The sequence below is a fragment of the Gossypium raimondii genome, chromosome 12, assembly GCF_025698545.1.
Source record: "Gossypium raimondii isolate GPD5lz chromosome 12, ASM2569854v1, whole genome shotgun sequence".
Classification (NCBI taxonomy): Eukaryota; Viridiplantae; Streptophyta; class Magnoliopsida; order Malvales; family Malvaceae; genus Gossypium; species Gossypium raimondii.
The window spans coordinates 23,568,069-23,579,979 of NC_068576.1; the positions used below are offsets into that span (position 1 = coordinate 23,568,069).

Here is an 11,911-nt window from a genome sequence, read left to right on the forward strand (position 1 = left end):
TTCGTAAGCTGAGTTCGTAAATATTACATAGGGATATTTATAGAGTTATTATATTAATGAATTAAAATTTGGTTAAGCAATTTGGTCAAATATGTAGCTAATTAAGGACTAGAGACTAAATTGTAAAATTTTAATCACTATAGATTTTAATTAGAATAAGGCTTGAGGACTTAAATAGTAATTATCCCCAAAACTAAAATGACTAATAAACCTATCTTAAATAACGATAGTGAGATTTGATGGTGGATGACATTATGTTTAGTTAATTAGTGATTAAAGTTTAATTAGTTAAGGTTAAGTTAATTAAACTAGTTTAATAACAATTAAACCATTATATATAAACCAAAATTAAGTGGAGAGAAGTGTTCATCTTCTCCATTTCAACCGTCCACCATATTAGAAGAAGAAAGAAAGCTTAAAACCTATTTGAAGCATTTGACCATTGATTTCACGTAAGTCCCTAGCTATTTTTGTTTAATTTTTGTAGATTTGAGGTCATGAGACCTTGATTTAGCTAGTCCATGTACTAATTTGTGAAACTGTTAAAGTTTTTAAAAGTTGCAATTGTTGATAATTGAATGATTTAGGTGTGAAATTGTTAGAAGTTAAGCTTAGATTAAGAAAAAGATTAAATTGTAAAGTTTAATTGTTAGTTTCATACATTAGGGACCAAATTGAATAAAATGTAAAATTGGCATGAAATTTCAATAGGAATAGGAAGTAGAGGGTTCTTAATTAATATATGTGAAATTGGATTTTATTTTGAAGCTCTAGATTGAAAGTTATGCTTGTCTCGATTTTAGGGACTAAATTGAATAGATTACAAAATATGTATAAATTGATATTTAGTTGGGAATTAAATGGTAATTGATTGTGTGATATGTTTTGTGAATGGACGTAGTTAATGTTGATGCAGAACCTTTGAGAGGGAAAGGAAAAGTGAAAGTGGTCGACGAATAATCAAAAACTCTAATTTGTACTTTTATGATTCGAGATAGAAATATTTGCTTGCATATACATGTTTATTGATTAATGAATCATTGAAGTGACTATATGACATGTTTTGATTGATTTTGGTAAAGATTATCAGGATAGAGGACCAAAATGAATAAAATGGAAAATTGACATGAAATACATGAATTGCATTATGTGATATGAAAATTGCAATGGGATATGTTATATGTTATATGTTATATGTTATATAATATGAAAGCCTCTGAGACTCTTCATCCAGCGGCTGTTGCCCACTATGCCGGTCGGCAACAATCTAATGGCAACTCCCGTGGCAAGGGTCGTGGCAACCGCCGAGCTGGTTACTCTTCCTCCAAGGGCCGTGATGGCTCCTATCCTTCCGAACCAACCTGCTATAATTGTCGAGGGCGTGGCCATACTGCCAGACAATGTCCAAGCCCGAAATACAATGATACCCAACCTAAGCCGACTGCCAATTACAACTCTTAATCTCATCACTCCGACAAGCAGTGGATTGTCGATACGGGTGCCTCTCATCACTTAACTTCTGAACTGGAAAACCTTGGTCTCCACTCTGAGTATAGCGGAACTGATGAAGTCACTCTCACTAATGGTAAATCTCTGTCCATTGCTCGTCTCGGTTCTAATAAAATTACTATTGGTTCTCATTCTTTTTCGCTTCATAATATTCTTCATGTTCCAGAAGCTAATCTCAATTTGCTTTCTGTTCCTCAGTTTACTAAATCTAATGATGTCTCTGTGGAATTTTTCTCTGACCATTTTGTGATTAAGGATCTCAAGACGAAGCAGGTACTTCATCAGGGAGTCATTAGAGATGGCCTATATCGGCTGGCCGCAGATCCTGTTTCTCCAGTTTGTCACTCAGTTTCCCTGTCTACATGGCATGCTCGTTTAGGCCATGCGTGTTCCAAAACTGTTCGCAAAGTCTTAAATTTGAATAATTTGTCTGCTTCCTCTAAGCATGACTTGTTGTTATGTAAGGCTTGTTGTGTTAGCAAGTCTCGAAAATTGTCTTTTTCTGATTCTACTTTTGAAGCAAAAGAACCTCTTGAATTAATATGTTCGGATTTCTGGGGACCTTCTCCAATTGCCTCTGTTGATGGATATTTATATTATGTTGTCTTTTTTGATCACTATACCAAGTATTCAAGGATTTTTTTTTGCGAACTAAATCTGATGTATTCAATTGCTTTGTTCAATTCCGAGCTATCGTTGAAAAATGTTTTGGCAAACCGATTAAACAGTTTCAATCTGACTGGGGTGGGGAATTTCAAGCTCTAGAAAAATACTTAGCTTCCAATGCCATCTTACAGTGCAGTTCATGCCCATACACCCCTGAACAAAATGGCTGCGCTGAAAGAAAACACCGACATATTACTGAAACTGGCGCGAGCACTCTTACATCATTCCAAAGTACCACCTAAATATTGGGATCATGCCTTTGCTGCTGCTGTCTATACCATAAATCATTTGCCAACCCCAAAACTCAACCATAAATCCCCATATCAAGTTATTTTTCAACGAAACTCGGAATATAATTTTCTTCGTGTTTTCGGTTGTTGTTGCTATCCTTGGCTTCGCCCAATATAAAGAATAAATTAGAGCCTCGTTCCACAAAATGTGTCTTTCTTGGTTATAGTATTCGTCATAAAGGTTAGAAATGTTTATCGTTATCCACCAATAAAATTTTTCACTCACGACATGTTATCTTTGATGAACAGGTTTTTCCGTTCAAAGACAATGATGAATCCCACATTAATCATGGGTTTTTGGTGCATGAAATTGAGATTGGAGCCTTTACACAGGTCAGTAAATAAAGTAATTTTGCTATTAAGTGTTGGCTGCAGGACAAACCTAGAACATGGACAGTAAAACACAGAAGGAGACTGCAAATAATAATAATAATAATAATAATAATAATAATAATAAAGAAATTGTGCCGTTGACTGCTTAGTGTTAATTGTTAGCATGATAAATGCTTATAAGCTGCTTTTTGGGAAGGAAATGAATTTCAACCTTGTTGTTATCATACTCTTGCTTGAGCTAGAAAAGGAAGTCGACTAATTGTGCCCTTCGACTCTTTTTGCAGGAGTGGAATGTTATTAAACCTAGACATTTATCTTTACTCAGGAGTGCCTTAGAAGGCAAAAGTGTGAGTAGATGTTGCTTAAGCAGCATATGTTCATACATATGTTGTGATTTTCCTTTTCAGAGTGTATTCTAACTTGCAATTTTGCTGTTTGATTTACTTCTTCAGTCCAACGGAGAGAAGTCCGATCTCTGGACTCCTTTGGCTGACCAAGGGTGGAGACCATGTCTTGAATCTGTAAATACCCCATGTGAGTGATCAGTAATGAGATTTCTAGTTTTAGTTTCTTTACATTGTTGGTATTTCGAGTTGTCAGACTCAAGTTTGGTATTTAATAATTTTAAACTATCATTGATCACAATATTTAATTTTTCTTCGATAACTTTAAGCAGCATTGCCACAGAACTCTGAAGGATATCTTCAGGTATTTCTTGATGGTGGACTCAACCAGCAAAGAATGGGGGTATGTATTGTTAGCATATTACATTCAGTAGTTCTACTTCGCTTGATTATATTTTTTGTCACTTTCAGAAAACCAATAAGATAACCAAACATTAAATTCTCTTTAGTTATGTGATGCTGTTGCGGTTGCTAAAATACTGAATGCAACACTTGTGATCCCGTATCTTGAAGTAAATCCGGTTTGGCAAGATTCAAGGTACTTATGTTTGGAAGGAATTTGTCCTTTCCATTTCTTTTTTCCTAGCAGAATGTGCAATTTTTGCCTCGGTCTTAAGGGGGCATTTTTTCTGAAGTACCTATTTTCCTGCAGCTCATTCATGGATATATATGATGTGGATCGCTTGATTAATGTATTAAAGGATGATGTTTCAATCGTCAAAGAGTTGCCAGATGAATTCTCCTGGAGCACAAGGGAATATTACGCCACTGCTATTCGGGCCACCAGAATTAAAAGAGCACCTGTTCATGCATCTGCAAACTGGTATCTCGAAAATGTCTTGCCTGTACTACAGAGGTTGGTAGCATCTCAAATTTCTCGATTTGAATGCGCACTTTAGTTTCTTTTAAAAGTTTTGGGCCCAAGATTTCTGGACCATATCAAGTTTTCCTTCATCCCTGTTCCTGTCATGGGGCATTCGGAATAAACAAGCTTTGAATATATTTGCTCCATCTACCCCTCGGTATATATTGCACTTTTGTGTACAACGAAACCTGGATTTTTTAAATTAAAAATTAATGAGCTAATGTTGATTTCATTGTAAAAGGTTACATTTTATGTAGGCTGACCGACCTGCTCCTTTTGCTTGTCCTATTTTGGCATAGTTATGGGATTGCTGCAATTTCTCCATGCTCTCACCGTTTGTCTTTTGACAACTTGCCGAGTGAGATCCAGCAACTACGTTGTAAAGTCAACTTTAAAGCACTTGTTTTTGTCCCGCACATTAGAGCACTTGGAGATGCCATTGTCCATCGCCTCAGATATCCTCCTGGTGAAACTGAAGCACTTAGTAGTGACTATCTCAGGGTGACCACTGATCAAAATGACAAACAAAGGCCACAGAAATTTGTCGTCTTACATCTTCGGTTTGATAAGGTATAACCTACTTATACCTAGATTAGGATACTTGTATTTTAACTGGTGTTGTTTGGCAAACTGAATTTAAATTATAAAATCTTTTTGGTATATTTTTAAAATTAAGTACAGACTATAATTAGGTTGGTTGATAAATGTAACTTTTGTAATTTTAAAAGTAAAGTATTTAAAGGATAATGTTAAAAAATAAAATAAAATAATTTTTAAAAAATTCTATGGTAAGTGATAACTATCTCCTTATCTACTTATCATTTTCCACACTTTTTCATTGAAAAATTCTATCATTTTTTTATTAGAGTATCAAACATGCTTACAATTTTAAACCACTGATTTTTTTTTTTAATAAGTTATCAATCAAGACAAGTGGCATCGACTTTTGTATAGATTTTACTTTGAAATGCGGTTGAGCATATTAAAATATTGGAAGCATTAATTCCGTATTTATATTATTATTTAAGGTTTCGGCTGAGTTGGTGTGATCAATCAATCGGGTCCCAACTTAGTTGTAAAATTATCAAAAGCCCTTTTCTTTTACAAAGCAACAAATATTATTTTGAGGGTATTTATATGTTTTTATATTTTGATAAATCTAGGAAAAATATATTGTTTAGAAACATGAAATTTGAATCCAAAACATCAGTGTTCACTATCCCAACTTAACCATCCCAACCAAATCAACATTTGATTTTTATATCAATTTTCTTTAAATTTGTTATATAAACTTTTTCACCCACATTGCAGTATGCCATAATCTAGTGTTTCTATATACTTGAGGTATGTTGCTCATAATCTCTAGCTCTATTGGTTAAGATATAATGCTTCATTTTTTAGACCTTGTACGCTATCTGCCTGCATAACTTATGCATTCAACTTCCATAGGAAAAGTGAGATGGGCCGTGCCATTGTGAAATTTATATGCTTTCAAAGTTTAGCATCCTTTAGTCATTTTGGCAAGTTTCAGTATCTTACTAACATTTTATACTGGCAGGATACGGCAGCCCATTCGGCCTGTGATTTTGGTGGGGTAAAGCTGAAAAGTTGGCTTTGGCAAAGTATAGACAAACAATTTGGGGAGGGAGGGTTCTCAATTCTCAGTTTACCGATGAAGAGTTGAGAAGTCAGGGGCGTTGCCCATTGACTCCTGAAGAAATCGGACTGCTATTGGCAGCTTTGGGTTTTGACAACAGTACCCGGCTTTATCTTGCTTCCCACAAGGTCCTTTGTCGTAGGAATTTGTGTTTCTATGTTTCATCTAATATATTGTACACCTTTTCTATGATTTATTCACCAAATGGCAGTATATTTCAGGTATATGGTGGGGAAGCTAGGATTTCCACCCTACGTGAGCTGTTCCCATTGATGGAAAACAAAAAGAGCCTTGCCTCTTCAGAGGAAAGGGCTCGTATAAAAGGAAAGGCTTCTTTATTAGCTGCAGTTGATTACTATGTTGGTATGCATAGTGACATCTTTGTCTCTGCTTCTCCGGGGAACATGCACAATGCATTGGTAAGTTTTTCCAGCTAATGCATGGGGAACACTGCATTTCTTTTGTTGTACTTCTTTTCTTGGGATATGACATCCAAAAATTCTCCAAATATATTGAAAAACTTGAAAAACTCCTACCATACATACCTGTGTCGGATGTATCCGATGCTCACACCCAAATCTGAGTAATATAGCCTGGAATTACTTATAGATACAGAGCTTTCCACTTTGCTGCAACAGTTCCGAAAGTCTATATGTGGAAAATTTCGAACAATTATGTGCAATTGCAGTGCTTCTATAATTTTTTTTTATTTCCTTCTGCTTCAGTTAACGGTATATATTTCACCATTTGAAAATAGATGATGATAGTTGCTATGATACAAACAGGTAGGACATCGAACTTTTGAGAACATGATATGGCTTTGTTGGGCCAACTCTTCCTCAACAAAAACATTACTTGGTTGGAATTCCGTCAGGCAGTGGCAGAAGGGCACCAAAACAGACAAGGGCAGCTCAAGTTAAGGAAGCCAAAACAGTCCATATATACATATCCTGCACCTGATTGCATGTGCAGAGCCTAAGCCCCTAAGGGTCAGTTATAGATATGCCCAAAGAAGTGAGACAGACTACTTTCAATATCTTATTGATTTTATGCAGCTTATTATTTGCAGCTTGTGCTATTGGTGTCATAAATAAGCAGTAACCCCATTTCTCTCCCATAGATATATATTATTACGTATAGCATTCTTAGTAGACAAGGTATTGTTGTAGCATATTGACGGTGGTGGTATTTATATCGAGAATGGGGTTGTTGGCATCAAATTTATGTGGATGCTACTATGGACAGTGGAGTGGAGTATGTAACCTAATCGTCGACTGATGTTAGTTCTATTTGTTGCATTACCTCTGCCGGTGAAGCTGTCTGTACAACCTTTTTATTTGTATTGGAATTGAATCAAACATCTATGTTTATGCAACTGAAGCAGATGGCAGCATTATGCTGTTGTCGAGACTTGAGGAAAGAACGAGTGTTGTAGGGAACATAGTTTTGGTTATGGCACTGTCGAACGCTTACATGAAAATTTTCCACTGGTTATTATATAATCACCTTGTTAGATGCAGGTTGCAATGAAGCTAATTAAATCATTAATTGGTTGGTTTATGTCACCATTTAATCCAACTGTTTAAGTTTGAAGGCTGTGGTTTATACTTCATGGAATTCGTTACCCCTAAAGAAATCAAGACCATAAACACAAGCGCACACAGGCTTATTGCTATTCAACTTTTGATGATTGGATCCAAAGTTAAACTGATTTAATTTTTAATTTTCCTTCCAACTTATATAACCAATTTCACCATTCGATTCCACTGTAAAAATATTAATATAATAATTAGTTTTTTAAAATTATAATCTATCTTCTCTATAATAGCTAGTTTGTCAAAATTTTAAGTCTTATAAAACAACATATAAGATTTAGATCTATTTTAATAAAATTTACAAATATAATTTTGTTTGATTCTTGTTTTCAGTACAAAATTCAAATGAAATAATATCATAACTATATTCTGAGTGATTTTACAAAAATTGAGATATGATGTTATAATTAATTTAGTAAAGACTATTTGATAGGTAAATTAGATGTGGTGGTTGTTTTTAATCATGTGGTCAGGGGTTTGATTTGTGCTTATGTGAATAGAGCACATTTCATTATTAGTCATTTACTTCTTCAAAAAGCACTCACAACAAGAATAATTGTTATTATTGTCGGTAGGAGATATCTTAGTTACGACAAAAAAATTTATAAGGTAAAATTAAAGGATTTAATAATAAACTTATCTATCATGATAAAATGTTATCATTATTATAGATGGTTAACATTATGTATTTTAGTAGAAAATTAAAAGATTAAAAATTCAATTACAGAAAGTATATAAATAATTCATTGAAAATCAAATATTATTTAATGCACTAAAATGGATAAATTGCTAGTAGATTTAGGTTAGTTTCTTATTGCTTTTTGAGTAGTTTTAAAATTATAGATTTTTAGAAACTTAATTTAAGATTTAACATGTTTGGTTGTGGATAATGGATTTCATTCTCTATTTAGTGATGAACAGTTTTTCAACAATTTGGTTTGAAGAATGCTCATTCTATGGAATAGTCATTCCTTCTCTAGTCCCTACCCTTTTGTACATAAGTTCTTTTTTTGGTCAACTCGACACAATTTGTTAGCTTATTCACTCTTCAAAGTAAAAAAATATATTTTTATATCTTATAATTAAATTTAAATTTTCATTAATTTTTATTATTTAAATTAAATTCGAGTCGAATTAAGTTATCTTCGCAAACAAAAATCTTTTCTAAGCTCGACCCAAGTCGAGTTGGGCCTACTATACCGTTTGGGTTGCTTAATCTATAGACAAGTATAAATATATATATATATATTTAAATACATTATGATAAAATTTATTTTTAACTAAAGTACAATATTATTACTTTTAATATCTATTATTAAATATGAATTATTTATAATATTTAATAAGAATCTAAATTATGAATATTTAATAATTTAATTTTAAATAATTATTACTTTGATGACATTATTTTAATATAATTATACAAATATTGTAATAAATTAGGTTAATAAATTCTAACAAAATTTATGATAATAAATTTATAATTTTAATGAATATAATTTATAAGATTAATATTAAGTAAAATATTTTTATCAAAGGGTAAAATCATCATTTTCTTTTGTAGAAAAGAACAACACTAATCGATTATATTGAAACGACCAAACTCATGTAAAGGCATTACTCTTGAACTACAAAACCTTTGTACCGAGATTGGTGGATCCACAAATAACACGACCAAATTCGGTGTACCATTATTCACGTACTTAGCCATTTGATCAGCAGCCGCATTTTGAGACATTGGAACATGATGAAGTCTTATCTTCCAATTTCGTCTAAAAAGGTAATTAATTAAACGTAGCTACACCAAACTACTATTGGTAGCTCCACCAACTAGCAGAGTCTCCACTAGAAGTGCATTATCGTATTCTAGTTCTAACTTCCTGAATCATTTCTCCCATGCTATGCACAATCCTTCAAGCATAGCACGTGCTTCAACTCGAAAAATTATTTCCCTGCCAACCGCCATTGAAAACCCACATAACCATCTCGCATCAGCATCCCTAAACACGCCTCCCACCGAAGCACAATTGTTAATGTACGACACAGCTCCATCCGTGTTGAGTTTAACCTACCTTTTCTTCGGTGGTGACCACCATATATAATCGACACCATAGGATTCGGTTGAAGCCAGATTGAATCTGATTTTGCATAACTCTTTAACCAAATAATACATGTATCTACAAGTTCTTATACACAGTTATTACTATTAGCAAAAACATAAAGATTATGATTCTTCCATAGTAACTAACACAATATGGAGAAAAGGGACTGCCAGTAACATTTATCTGGCGAAGTCACAATATTCGAGTATTGATATTAGAAGTAAGAGTTATAGAATAGATTCTGAGTGAATATGGTACTAGATATGACTAAATGCTCAAATACTATAGAATGTGCCTTTGGGCAAAGTCTTTATTAAGGCAAGCGTGGTGGTTTGGATGACTCCCTTGCAAGGTATACGCCACCCCAGCTAATAGACGTTAATATATTTATTCCTTAAGTGCTAAGCCCATTTAGTTGGCCTAAAGAGTACTAGTTAGAATGGGACAGTTTTTGAAATTAAAAGAACATGCTTTTAAGGTGAGAGAGAATGTTATTAGTCATAGGTACCAAAGGAAGGGTAGTGCGATAAACTTGCCCACTAAGTTTTCCTTTCATGTGCACTTGTATAAATCCAGCATTGGCTTCTTGACCAAGTTTTGTACTTTCTTTGGAAAACTTAATTTTTCTCTCCAAAAACTCTCTACATTTTCTCGAAAAAACTTGAGAACTAAAACTTGCATGAAGGATCGAATTCGTTGTATCAGCAAACTTCACCAACGTTGGTACCTAGTAAATACCAATGAAACTCAAGTTATTTTATGGTTATTTACAAGGCCGTAGGGTTTTATGCTTTTGGGTCAGCTTAAAGTGAGAAATGAGGAAACTTTCAGATTTTGGGTTTCCTGTTAATGTTTTTTGTTTAAACTTCTTAGCTTTTGGTAAAATGATCTAATAAGATAACTATTGATGTTATAGCTCAAGAAACTCTTGAAAGATAAGGGCAAGGGTCCTGTTGTCTGAGCTTTTTTGCAACTTTTTTGGTGAGTTCCTTCATACTTCATGAGTATATTATGTTTTTGTTAATGTAGTATAAGGTAAGTTCACCTGTTCTGTAAAGGTAAAGTGTTTGTACCAAAATAATGAATGTTTATTATGAAAAGTCTGGTCAAGCATATCTGCATAAACATTATAAGGGCCTTGCTTCGTATTGAGTTAATACTCGTATACTTTGAAAGGAACCATATGGTCTGAACAAAAAGGAAATAAAATCATGGCGTTGCCTTCAATGATATGAGCATGGAACTGGCGAATCATGATACATGAGAATGGTTATGTAGCCTTTAGTATGGCAAGCATAATTGCAAACTAGATTAGCAGAGCATGACAAAGGAAAAGAAATGAATGATATGACCTCTAAACACGGACTAGGGTTTTTGGCCAACACGAAGAAGGTTATCTACATGAATGCATGGGTGTAATTTATGCGCCAAAGGAACTTAGTCTGCTATAAGGTCATGTAATTTATGCGCCAAAGGAACTTAGTCTACAATAATTATTGATTTTTTGAAACAAATTAACTGAATTCATTTTTTTTGATTGCAGATTTGCTGGATCAATAAAACAGTTTTATTGATCCTGCAAATCTGCAATCAAAAAAATAAATTCAGTTAATTTGTTTCAAAAATCAATAATTCTATTAAATAAATTCAAAATCAAATAAAATTAAATTATATAAAAGTTACATTATATAAAAATTAAATGAGTTAACAACAACTATATGATTAAAAAGTCAGTTATAATTGAACTTTTAATAAAATGATTTTTAATTTTTATAATTAAACTTTTAATAAAATAATTTTAATTTTTTATAAACTTTATATGTTAAACTCACCAAATACTAAACTAAACACAACAACTTATAGCTTAATCCTAAATTACCAATAAATTAAATTTTAAATAATTACAAACACAAAATTTATAACATAATCCTAAATTACTAACAAATTAATTATAAAATAATTATAATATTCATACAAAAATTACAATATTACAATATATCCCGACATTACAATATTCATACAGATTACAATATTACAATATATCCCGACATTACAATATTCATACAAAATTACAATATTACAATATTCATACAAAAAATTGCAATATTCATATAAAATTATAATATTACAATATTCATACAAAAAATTACAATATTCATACAAAATTACAATATTCATACAAAAATTACAATATTCATACAAAATACTAATCTAAAACTATAAATACAAATTTAATTATAAAATAATTACAATATTCATAAAAATTACAATATTCATACAAAAATTAGAATATTCATACAAAATTCTAATCCAAACTATAAACACTAAATATAGATCATTTATAATTAATAATTAATAACAAAAATTCACAATATCTTCTAAAATATCTTCTAAAAATTCACAAACTATAAACTTTTTAAATTATAAACAAAATTATTTACTAAAATAATACATTACTTTTTTTTTCTTTCTTCTTCTTCTCTTCTTCTC

The 11,911-nt window shown here is 32.3% G+C and overlaps 1 pseudogene; it reads left to right on the top strand.

Annotated features, from left to right (window-relative positions):
* The first annotated feature begins 1,249 nt into the window (after positions 1-1,249).
* On the top strand, positions 1,250-7,147 carry LOC105762072 (O-fucosyltransferase 39-like; annotated as a pseudogene).
* Positions 7,148-11,911: the final 4,764 nt, after the last annotated feature.